This window comes from Vipera berus, assembly GCF_964194415.1.
Source record: "Vipera berus genome assembly, chromosome: 4".
Taxonomy (NCBI): Eukaryota; Metazoa; Chordata; class Lepidosauria; order Squamata; family Viperidae; genus Vipera; species Vipera berus.
In genome coordinates, this window is record NC_138206.1 from 108,074,588 (window position 1) to 108,087,191 (window position 12,604).

A 12,604-nucleotide genomic window follows, 5' to 3' on the forward strand; every position below is an offset into this window, starting at 1 on the left:
TATTTAAGAAGATAAAGTTTTCTCCGCAATTGTTTTTATTGGGTATTATTACAGATACTACTGCTATAGATATTAAGTTGATGTTGAATTTAATTACGGCAGCGAGACTTTTAGTAGTGCAATATTGGAAGAAGGAAGAACTGCTGACTATAGAAGAGTGGACTTTAAAAGTTTCTAACTTGGCGGAAATGGCGAAGATTTCAGCGTATTTGAAAGACCAATCGCAACAGAGATACATTGTGGAATGGAGGAGATGGATTGATTATATCCAGAACAAATATGGGACTAAAAAGTTTCATTTAGCATTTGAATAAGTAGTGGATCTATATGATGTATAATTAGTTTGTAGTTATTTTATTATTATTTTGACGATGTAGAGTTAAAGTGCGATAGAATTTAATGTTTTATTGTTGTTAGTGTATTTTAGATTATGTTTATTTGTATTTTTATACCCTGTATTGAGCTCTGGGAAGTCGGGGAGGGGGAGGGGAGGGTAGGGAGGGGTTGGGGAGAGGGGGGGAGGAGGGGTTTTTTTGTATTCAAAAATGTATTTTAAAACTTTTCAATAAAAAAAGATATACACAGTCTAAAATATAATGTGTACGTGTATACCATGGACAGCCGGAGTAACTGAGAGGTGTTAAATTGTACAAAACTGGAAGTTAAAATCATAAGAGTACATCTGATTTATTTTAGCCATGTCATGTGTGCAAATTCTTTGGAGAAGGCAATGATGCTGAGAATGATTAGTAGAATAAGGAGAAGGGGCAAGCAAAGAACACACTGGTTTGATAACATCAAATCTGATGCAAACTTGAACATCCAACAACTGAAAAGCTGTGCTTGACAGGATATCATGGATAGCATAAAGTTGCTAAGAGTCAGATACAACTAAATGGTTAAAAACAAAAATAATATACAGTAGTTTTGCAGCAATGGTCTATGTGTTTGGGCGTGGGAACAATACAATCCATCCCTAATGTTTGGCAAACATTTTTTATGAATATTGCAGGTATTTTAAAATATGCCTTGGTAAAGCAAGCAAGCCAACAAACAAGCAAAAATAAAACAAGTTAAAACTACAAAACTGCTGCCTCAAGAGGCAAAACCTTTCAGTCTCAATCTTTCTTTACATTTTATTTTTTTTTTAAAAAAACACCTTGTAACTGTGTTGGCAGGCAATTTTAATGGCATTTGTAGGCAAAGTATATCACAACTTTCCACTTGCAGAATGTTCATTCCGCAAATATAATTATGGAGGATTCAGCCATGAATCTCTTACAATCCATATAGTTCTGCCTTTAAATATTCAAGATACAAGTAAATCTCCAAATGGCTTCAACAACTCTCTAAAAAGAAGGCAAATGACCAGCTGTCTGAAAAGAATATAAATCCTTCCATTCCCCACCATCTAGTCCGAGCTGAAGAAACTTCTTGGATAAGAAGCAAAACGTCTTCAAAGAAAAACAAAAAGTCCAGTTGCCTCCTGAAAAAGCACCTTTGGGACATTCAAGTATATGGTTCTTGATTATTCATAAGCAAAAAATACAAAAGTGCCACTGGTTTCCTGAAAGCCATTGCACATTAAAGCAACCTGCTTTTCTTTTCTCGGCTTATAAAAAATCTGGTCAATTGTTTCAAACATGATAACAACAGGTCAAATTCCATATCAAACTTTCCATTTTGCCATCCTCAGCAATTTTGTGTCTTTATTCAACATGAAAATAACTAACATACACATCATGTAAATTAATAGGCTATCCTTACAAAGCCATTGGGGTGGAGGGAAGGAAGTAACCTATTTATTTTTATTTTATTTTATTTTATTAGATCTTGGGGAAAAGTAGGAAAAAAAAATAAATATTTTCTTGTAGGCAATAGGCCAAAGTAGACATATTTCAAATTATGAGAAACCAGAGCAAGGAAGAGGAGAAAAAGAGGTCTCTTGTCTGCTTTCCCTACTTCTAATTATCATAATAGATATTTGGACAAATGGGGCTAGAGTTCAAGTTCATCAGAAATTGTTCCTAGTTCAAAACAGGGAGCAGCAATAGCCATGCTGGCAAAAAGTTTTTCCACCTTTACACACTAATACTTGGAAGATCTACACACTAAGTGTGAAAGATGAAAGCTCTTCTTTTAAATCATTCAGCCTAGCTTTACTAATCATATTCTAGGAGAGCTGCATAAACGTATAGAAAACCAGACACTTTGTTAGATCACATTTAGCTCTGTTTTAGAGGTTGGGATATAAGCTCTTATACAAGATCAGAAAGAAAGAAAAATACAGAAGGTATGATAAAATAGCTCTCTCTATGTTTCGGAAGATCTTAACAATATAGCTGTGAATTCTATGTGAAATCAGTGGTGTGACAAAAGGAAGAAGCAAATTTGATAGAACATCTGCTGCTGCTTTATCATTTGGGCATTTAATCGTCTGCTATTTTTGCATTGTGTGAATCTTACTCTAACTCACTTAAGAATATTTATGACTTCAACACATAGCAGGAGAGACAGGAACTATTCAAACATCTCACCACCCTTAGATGTAACAGGTAACACCAAGATGAAAGACGAAAGAGGTCACAGCAATATTTTTAGATAAAGCTGTCACAAAGTGGAAGAATTGAAATTGGGGGGAAATGCTGACATGTGTGAAAAGTAGCTAGCCTTGCCTCCTTCCACCCCCCTCACCTTCTCCCCCAAAAAAGAATCAGTCGCAGAAAAAATGTCACAAAATGCCTTTGTATATCAAGAATCTTAAGGCATTAAACTGCCAGGAAAACGGTTGTGGGAGTTGTCATTTCTTCTATGTTAATTGTATTGCTGTCACAGTACAGATTCAGAGGCGTAAAGTTTCCAAAATTAAAGGAAAGGGATTTTTGATGCCTTTCGGTGACACATACTTCTATTTCATAGGCAGTAATATTTTAGCTGTATACTTACACAGTGAGTTACCATATCATTATAGTAGCTTATGTCATATTTTTATAACAGAGACTCCTTGTTGTATTGGCATTTTATCTCATCGTTTTGATTTTACTTTCACGTGGAATATTTCTTTTTTTAAAATTTTGCTGCTTATTGAACAAATAAACATAACTACTCTACTACTATTATTACTACTGTTAATTTTGGTGCAAACATAGTTGCATCAAAATATTTCTTGATGAAACCATATTAATTCATTTCTCTTTTTCAGTCCTGTTTATACACCAACACCATCCATTTCTCTTTGAACTGGCAAACTTATCTTATTTTAATTAAATAGGCTATTTTATTTAATTAGCAAACTTACCCTATTATGGGTAATACAATATATGTTACAATGTATGCTTTGTGTGTGTGTGTGTGTGTGTGTGTGTCCCCTGAATATTGATTAGAAATACTTTTTGATTGTGTGTATACACACATACACCCTACAGCAATCAAGTTTGCATAATCTGATCCCTCATTTTCAAAGCAGTCACATTAAGCTGATATACAGGGTACACACACACACACACACACACACACACACACACACACACACATGATATTTTTAGCCAAAAGAAGCAGCTTGACATAGAACTCATCTATTCTGCCAGGGTATTGGCATAGTTGGGAAAAATATATAGATTTTATGAAGCTTCATGCAGAAAGAGCAATATAACATAATGTGTTATATTGATTTGATCTCTCTAGATTCACATAATCAAGTAAACTTGGTTAGAGGAAATTTAGAAATTTGCCCAGAAGTACAGAAGAGTGAAATTTACCTAGCCCTAAAGACATTTGTCCTCATTCTGGGAAGGTGGATATATTTAACTAGTTTCCAGCTACATTTTGAAAGCCTCAGAGTCCTATTTTCTGAGGCTGTATTGATTTCATTTTTGATATTTTATGTTGTTTAGATAGATTATCTATGTCTACTGAAAATAAGGAATCCACATGACATTAGTTTCTATTCAATGACTATTTCCTAAGTCTCTGCCTCATCTTTTGAGCAAATTGTTGTAAGAAAAAGATTGGATGGCTGAATACTGGTCCATGTCACAAATTCATCTTATGCAAACTTGCAGATGAAAGATTAGTAATATTATTGCTTTCACATTTCACTTTCTTCATTTTCATTCTCTTAGGTTATTTTTTTTTTCCTTTTAGTTTTAAAAGGAGAAACTTCCTGACAGAATAATTAACCAGTGGAACAACCTGCCTCCAGAAGCTGTGAATTCTCTAACACTGGAAGTTTTTAAGAAGAGACTGGACAGCCATTTGTCTGAAATGGTATAGGGTTTCCTGCCTGAGCAGGGGGTTGGACTGGATGACCTCCAAGGTCCCTTCCAACTTTACTATTATGACTATTAGGAAAAGACCTCATAGACTAATTTGTTTCAGTTAATATATAAACTTCTATTATCTGCTTTTTAAAAGAATTAGCAACAACCAGAATACTCATCTGTTCTCCCCCCACTTGTCAACTACTAATTTCATCCTGTTATTGCTCAAAGAATGACATAATTAATTAAATAATAAATAAATTACAACAGCAGACAGCCAGTGTGATATAATGGTTAAGGTGCTGGCCTAGAAACCAGGTGACTGCAAGTTCTAGTTCCTCCTTAGGCATGAAAAACTGGGTCAGTTCCTCTCTCTCAGCCCAACTCACCTCACAGGATTGTTGTTGTCAGGAAGGTATGTTGGATATGTTTACCACCTTAAGTTATTTGCAAAAATAATAAAGGCAGGATACAAACAAACAAACAAACAAACAAACAGGAAGGAGATTTGGTGTGTTTGCCACTGTGGGGAGTCACCCCCCCCCCCCAGAGAAAGAAATATTTTTTGGGGAAATTAAAAGGCAGATTATATTTCCCCAAAGGATTTTAAAGACAAAAAACACCAACACACCAAGTCTCTCTGCCCCAAACAGTAAAAAACCTGGTCTGCAGAAATGCAGATGTGATAATCTTGTCAGAAAGATTGGAGTCAGGGAGTTGGGATTAAAAAGAAAGATCCCTAGAATCAACAATCCCTCACTCCAAAAATCCAACAGTCATCAGCCATAGCCCTAAGGAAGCAGGATATGACCTTTGGGACATAATAGGATTAACCCACCATCATCAGAATAACAGAAAGGCAGACTGAGACTCAGGTCAAAGTTCATGCCACAGGAACAACTCCAAACAAAAGCCCAAGAAGGTACAAAAACCCACCACTCCCTACTACATGTGGTCAGGTTTTCCCACAGCAGTCTTTCTGCCTGGCTCTCCTCTTCAATAAACTCCAAGCTTTTTTTTTAAAAAAAAAAGTCTCCATTTTGCTTATTCCCAGCTTGGATTGGACCTGATGAAGATTTTTCTTTCAACACCATCTTGAGTTGTATATGAAAAGGTAAAATAACCCTCATTTGACAAAACCACAAGTTGGTCCCTGTAACTTTTCAAGAAATCTGCGTGGATTTTCTTGGGCTAAAATTTTGGATTAAAACATGTCGTCAGGTCATTGCTAAGAACTCAGCATTTGATGAGATTCTGGGATGTTTTTGATGACGATTAGAATGATTCCCTTCATGTATCTCCTTTGGGACTGACAAAACAGAGATACTTTAATTTTGTAGTTGGACTAGAAAAAAACACACAAAAGGAATGGAGAAAAGTAGGTGTTTGGAAAATGCAAGCTGTTTCTAGGTTACACCAAAGTACCGAGTAATAATATTTCCAAACCATCAATTTTAAAGCTTCCTAAAGTCAATATATAATCAGTACGTAATCACTTGAATCTTTTTATATATAACCTTTCCCTCCTATGTAACCTTCACAATAAACTCAGGTTATTGTTTTCAGAGTCTTTAGAATTCTCCAAGGAACAAGATGAGAAGCTTTCCTTTGTGAAGTCTGCTCTTTTATTTAATGCAGAAAAACACTTTGTTGTTTGCCACTCTTTGAAAAGAAATTCAGATGTGCATTTCGCTGTAGGCTTTATGTAACTTTTGAGAGAACAATTAACTTTTAATTGAACCGCTTGCTACTCATTATGTGCCTTGCTTTAGAAGGATTTTGTCTTCTTTTCTTTCTTTTCTGGGTTAACGACCTTTTCCCCCCCACCCCAATTCTTAAATGTGACTGAAAGGAAATAGTTCCTTTACTGATGATAACTCTTAACTACTAAACTATTGGCACACTCAACTTCAAACTACTAAAATATTCAATGGCTTCTCCTGATTTAATAACTAAATTTCACTATACAAAGCGAGACCTTTTATGTTTTCAGTTTATCAAGGTCAGAATGGACTACTGAAATTACTTCTTACTAAGGTCCCAGATAGAAATCTTGTCTGTTACCCATTTGATTAGAGATAGTAAGGACTGAATCTGTAAGTTACACTGCAGCCCTGAAAACAACAACCAGGTTATTAAGAAGTAAATACAGAAATACATAATAGAACTTTTAACTTTACTTCCCTCTATAGAAAGCCATATTGGATAATAATTCTGGAATGCATTCGTTAGGTTTCTGGTTGAAGAAAAATGGTAAAGTAGACATTTCCAGCATTGAGACAACATAGCAACTACCAACAGACTTGTGGCAAGCTTGGTCCAATGGAACAGGTCTCAACAAGAGAAGGATGAAGGATTGCCCACCTGTGCTCTGGACAGCTGGTCCTCAGGATATTATTCACCCCATATGTCTGAGTAGCAGGAGACAAGGAAAGCCATCAAGTTCTCAACTGCAACAGAGCCTTTAAAGACTCTTGGTTTCATTCAAGGATATTTGTTTCTAAGGTTATTTCTTTCCATCCAATCTGTGTGTGTGTGTGTGTGTGTGTGTAATATATATGTGTTAATTAGTATGTATGAATATGTATACACATGCAATGCTGCCCTACATATATGTTTGTTTGTTTAATTTATTAAATTTATTGACTACCCATCTTACCCCAAGGTAACTCTGGATGGTTTACAATATCAAAAAAACCTAACATTTTACAAAAACATTGTATTATTTAGGAACTAAATAATAAAAAAGATAAATACTCGACCCTAACTAATAGATGGGGAGGGATGGACTAAGATAAGTGGGGGAGAGCTGTGATCTGTTATTAGTCTATCAACCATCCCCAATATGAAGATCCCCCCATTGGACCCCCAAGCCAGCTGGCAGAGCCAGATCTTTAAACTCTTGTGGAAGGTCAGGACCATTGGAGCCAACGTCACTGGGGGGGAGTCCAAAGGGGAAGAGCAACAGCAGAGAAGGCTCTTCTTCTGGACCCCCCTCCCCACTGGAATACCCTGGCTGATGGGGCCAGTTTACTGGAAGGTAAACACTGCTGTATTCAGTACAGCTTATCCCCAGATTTTAAAAAGAGGATGATAGATTTGAGTGTGAAGGAATGTGAAGGACTGTAAAGAAGAAATAACTGAGGAATGATGCAGAGTGTAAAGACAGAAAAAAAAAAACTTTGGAAATAAACTTTGTTTGTTAATCTTTTCAGGCATTATACCTAGTAAGAAAAATCCAGGTTTGAAATCAACATGTTCACCTAGTATTTTTTTCTAACCAAACATGTATCTTTTCCCAATAAACCTTTGCTTTACCACATGTCCACCAAATGTGATAGTACATGCCTGAATTGTGCTTACATTTCCAGCATCTATCTGGAATGTGCAGAGATGGATAGATTAACTATGAGACTGAAAGATAAAGAAGATACAGATTACTACCAGACTTGGGACTTATTTTATTGTTGGTTAGAGGAAAGAATGAAGGATTAGGAATTGAATATGTATTAGCATAGCTGTTGAAAAATTAACATATGTATGTAAAAGAAAATTAATAAAAGCTTTGCTAAAAAAAAAACTTTGGAAATTTCCTGTAAAGATAAAGATTTCCTGTAAAGATCATTAAAAACTTAATGATGGAAAGTATTACAGTGACCGTAGGATGTCCACTCTTTAACTATGAATCCACAATAGTCAATTCCTCTGCCAGATTTTTTTTGCTATTGATAGTTTCTCCCACTTGATAACCCTACCAAATTATTAAAATAACCCCCAGAGCACCCAGCTGACAGGATTCTCATTTATTTATTTATATATTTTATTATTTAAATTTATATACCGCCCTATTCCCGTAGGACTCAGGGCAGTTTACAGGGAAAATTAAAATACATAACATACAAAATTAAAATCAGTTAAAACTATGATTAAATTACAGTCCCTGAAGTTAAACTAAAACCCAATTAAATTAAATTCATTAAAACCCCTCAGTCTGGGCCAGACAGCTCAAAGAACCAGGTTTTCAAGTCCCGGCGAAATGAGCGAAGGTCGGGGGCAGTCCTGAGTTCCGTGGAAAGTTGGTTCCATAGGGCCGGCGCACCCACAGAGAACGCCCTTTCCCCTGGGAATAACCCGCCGGCATTCCTTAACCAGTGGTACCCTGAGAAGGCCCTCCCTGTGGGAGCACACAGGACGATGGGAAGTTGATGCCGGCAGCATTTAGAGCTTTATAGGTCATTACCAGCATTCTTGGACAGGATCACTGAAAGTTCTGAGAAATATGACCCCAATGCAACTTGAAGTATTACATTGAGCAAGTATTTTTAGAAGAAACTTCACAAACATCTGCTTGGAAAGTGTTCTATTGTACTTCTGTTTGCCCTTTATTTGGTAATTACAATTATTTTTTTTGCATGGTTCCGCCTTTTTGATCTGATCATTAAGTCTTCACATATTTCAACAATGATTTCAAGTTTAAGTGACAGAGCTGTGCCCATTGTGTCATCTGGGTCTTAATTACTATTGTGGTAGAACCTTGGCTGTTCACAGCATAGCACATGATTCATGGTGTCATCACTCTGAAATCATTATCTCTTTTTTTAGTAATTATGAAGGTGCCAGATTCATCTTTCATAAGCAATCTTGTTTGAGAAATAGCATTACCACTGTCAAATAAGGCTGACCTTAACCTTTTATCAGCTTAGTTTCAGAAAGATAGATTGCCATAATGAAAGACAGATATGGAGGAGACAAAAAGGCAAATAATACAAAAATCATAATAAGACTGCCTTGCTAAAATCTCTGCTCATTAATCAGGTATCATCAGCATAGCTTCAAAAGTGTGACATAATTCCCTCGGTCATTACAATAAAGTGTTATTTTGCAGTGAGCAGAAAGGACTGATGTGATATGGAAAACAAAAACTAGATAAGCCCACTTTAATAAGCACCAATCAAACAACTAGTAACTAAATAAAACTTCCTCATTCAGTGGAACTGTATTTCTAACTAATAAATGCTGGGTCTTCTTATCTTTTGCGTTTGGAATCATCCAGTTGTCAAAAATTTAATGTACTCAGTGGATATTGCCTCTAATTGGAGCTTTTTGTTCCCTTTTAACATTACAAAGTCCTATACTATTTATTAAAATATATTAATTGTATTAATTTTATAGAAATGTTTAAGTTGACCCTTTACTCAAACTGGGAAGGCAAAGAAAAATCAATTAAACAATCACATGTGAGTGTACCAATAGATGCCCATAAACATGGTTATAGTATCAATGCCTCTATCCAGGATGGAGCAACAACTAAAAAACCAGTTATATTTACTCTCACCATTAATATCCCAAACATGCAAATTAAGAGAGAATTAATGTAGCAGCAGTTATTATGCATTACACTGAGTAAATTTCTTGTTCCTTTAACTCAGTATTGGTTCTACTCTCTAAAAGTAGCTTCTATGAATTGAAATAATGCTTGTTTATTTTGGTAAAATAATTGGGTTTGATAAGTCATTACACTCTAACCACACAATGACCCACTGCTGACGCTATCATTTGCATCATAAATCTTCTCCATGAGAAGTTAGTTAGAAACTAGTTTTAGAGCTTGTTTCTCTTGTGGTTTTTTTGGTCTATGCCTTGTCTTACATGTGGGAAAAATAAAAAAAAATAAATTGGAATGCCAAAAGTAGGATAAAGTAGCTTACGTACTATTTATGTATTTTAGGGCCTTTTGGTATTATTGGTTTAGAATACGTTCTTGTCATAATATTATCACTTATTAAAATATTTGTTCTAACAATAACCGCAGACACTTCTCAAAAGAGTGTTTTGTGATGGTTGGTGAAGACTTAAAGATCAGGTCTAGTGAGAGCGCTGTATAGAAGAAAAAAAAATATGACAGCAATTGCAACACTGCAGCTACAACATCCCGGAAAAGGGAGATTAAACTGCTCTCCTGCACAATTACAGTTGTACTGAATTTCTTGGGGAATAAGAGAAGCTTTGTTTGCCTATGAATATGTTCATTCATATATTTAATTCTTGATCAATTATTCAGTATCAAATGCAGCCGTCATAGTAGATAAGAGAGCCTTCCCCAATATAAAGGCAGAACTCCTATTTCATTGGCATTTCTATTGCTATTCTGTAAAAAAAACCCATGAAGAATCTATACAATTTCTACATCTCAGACTTGAAGAATGAATCTTAGGCACCTAATAGCAGATCAAGAGATCTTGTGGTCAAGAAGCATACTGAGCTGCAGATGAAATATCCAGTATCTGTGCATCTTGTGTGAATATAAAATTACTGATACAACTCCAGATATAGCAAAAGTGGAGACAAAAAATGAATTTAATCTGTGCAGAAATACAGCAGTTCTGATCGCTTTTTCTTTTCTTTTCTTTTCTTTTTTCTCTCTCCCTCTCCCTCTTTCGCATCTATCTATCTATCTATCTATCTATCTATCTATCTATCTATCTATCTATCTATCTATCTACGTATCTATCTAGTTGTTAAGTAAATCATGCAGTCCTTAAGCAAATCTGGATTCCTACATTGACTCTATTTGTGGGAAGTAGCTGGGAAGGTCATAAATGGTGATTACATGACTCTGAACTCTGTATTCATTGTAAATACATGCCAGTTGCCAAGCATCAGGATTCTGATCACATGACGTTAAGGATGCTACAAAAAAAGTGTGAGGACTGGTTGTAGGTCACTTTTGTCAGTGTCATTGTAACTTCGAACAGTCACTAAACAAATAGTTGTAAGTCATGCACTACCCATAGTGCACTACCTAAAAGAAGTTTTCTGAATCTAAAGAGACAATTGTTTTTCCACACTGTCCCATTTCATCTTGGGTAATTTTGTTTCTGAAAGAAATTTGCTTAAAAATAATGTATTTTTTACACATTTGAAAGGGGATAAATATCAAGCTACTAAATCACAGCTGGAAATCTTAGCTATCCAGTAATTTAATTCCTTATTCAGAACTTGCTTAACTTAGCAATAGATTCCCAAAGAAGGCTTAATATGATATTAATGTGATCTTTTCACTGAAGAAAAAAAATGAACCTATGTATACACAGATGCCAATCTTATTATACAACTCCTTTTCATGGTTTAAATTTTAGGCTTTTCCTTTTACCTTTCCAAGTCAATTGATATTTGGTTATTGTCACGATGGCCTTGGAAGCATCTGATCTGTCTTGGCGTGAAAGTTGTCTTTGGCTTACAAACTGCTGGTTCCTGTCTCAATGACTTTTTTTCTTGATCCTTTTTCATAGAACTTAATGTTCTTTTGGGGCTGTCTATTGGTCCATTTGTTTTTCTTGGTCTTCCATCTCAACACCTGTGCTCAGACACCTGTGAACAATTTCAATAAACTCTCTGGCAGGGACACAGTTTCTGTGGGCATCGAAATGTCATTTCAAGATAGCAAATGTCACTTAGAAATGGCAACACCTTGTTACATTTTTCCTTGTAGCAGCCATTGATGGGAGGGTTTCTCAAAAAAGATCCTTTGACTTAACCCATTTCCAACAGATCTGGCAGCATTAGTAAAGAATCCCAAATAGAAAACTGCCAGTATTAACTGTTTGAAAGGCAAAGCCAATGAGGTTTACCTCTATGGAAAGTATGCAACCGGATGGAAATGCTAGCAATTTATTTTGCTTATATTTTTATGAAGAGGGGGATAAAAGATGTGAATTTATGCATTAATCAAGGGACTGGAACAAAGTGCTCCATTACTTGCCAACAAGTGAGCATTGATTGGCTGGCAACTCTTAGAAGACTCTAGGGTTGCAATTAAATACATAGAATCTGGCTTGTACAGTCCTGATCTCCAAACAGATCTAAAAGTAATCAACAATCAATCTCAGGTACATTTTAAACTAGACTCAAAATGCTGTGAAAATCTGGTCACCTGAGTGATCCCAAGTTATGTTATTTTTTTTCTCCTCTGCCACAAACTAAATGGATTGAAAAGAGGTCTAACCAAATGCAAAATTTTAAGAAACCTAATGGGTTCATCAACATCTCACAGTGTTACTGTAGATGTCCTAATAAGACAGTTGATTATCTTTTGATAATACCATAAAACTTTGAATATACTTTTATGGAAAAGGATTAATCAATGCTATATATCAATTGCCTTATTAGCAGAAACTCAAAACCTTTTTGAGAAACAATGACAGAGGCAATGATGGTTTGTTTTTTCTCTCTTTCTTTCCGAATGAAGAAAATAATAATTGCAACTCAAAATTGCATAGGCATACATACATTAATATCCCATTCCCCATTTGAGACATCAGATGCTTAAACTTTCAATAAAAAAT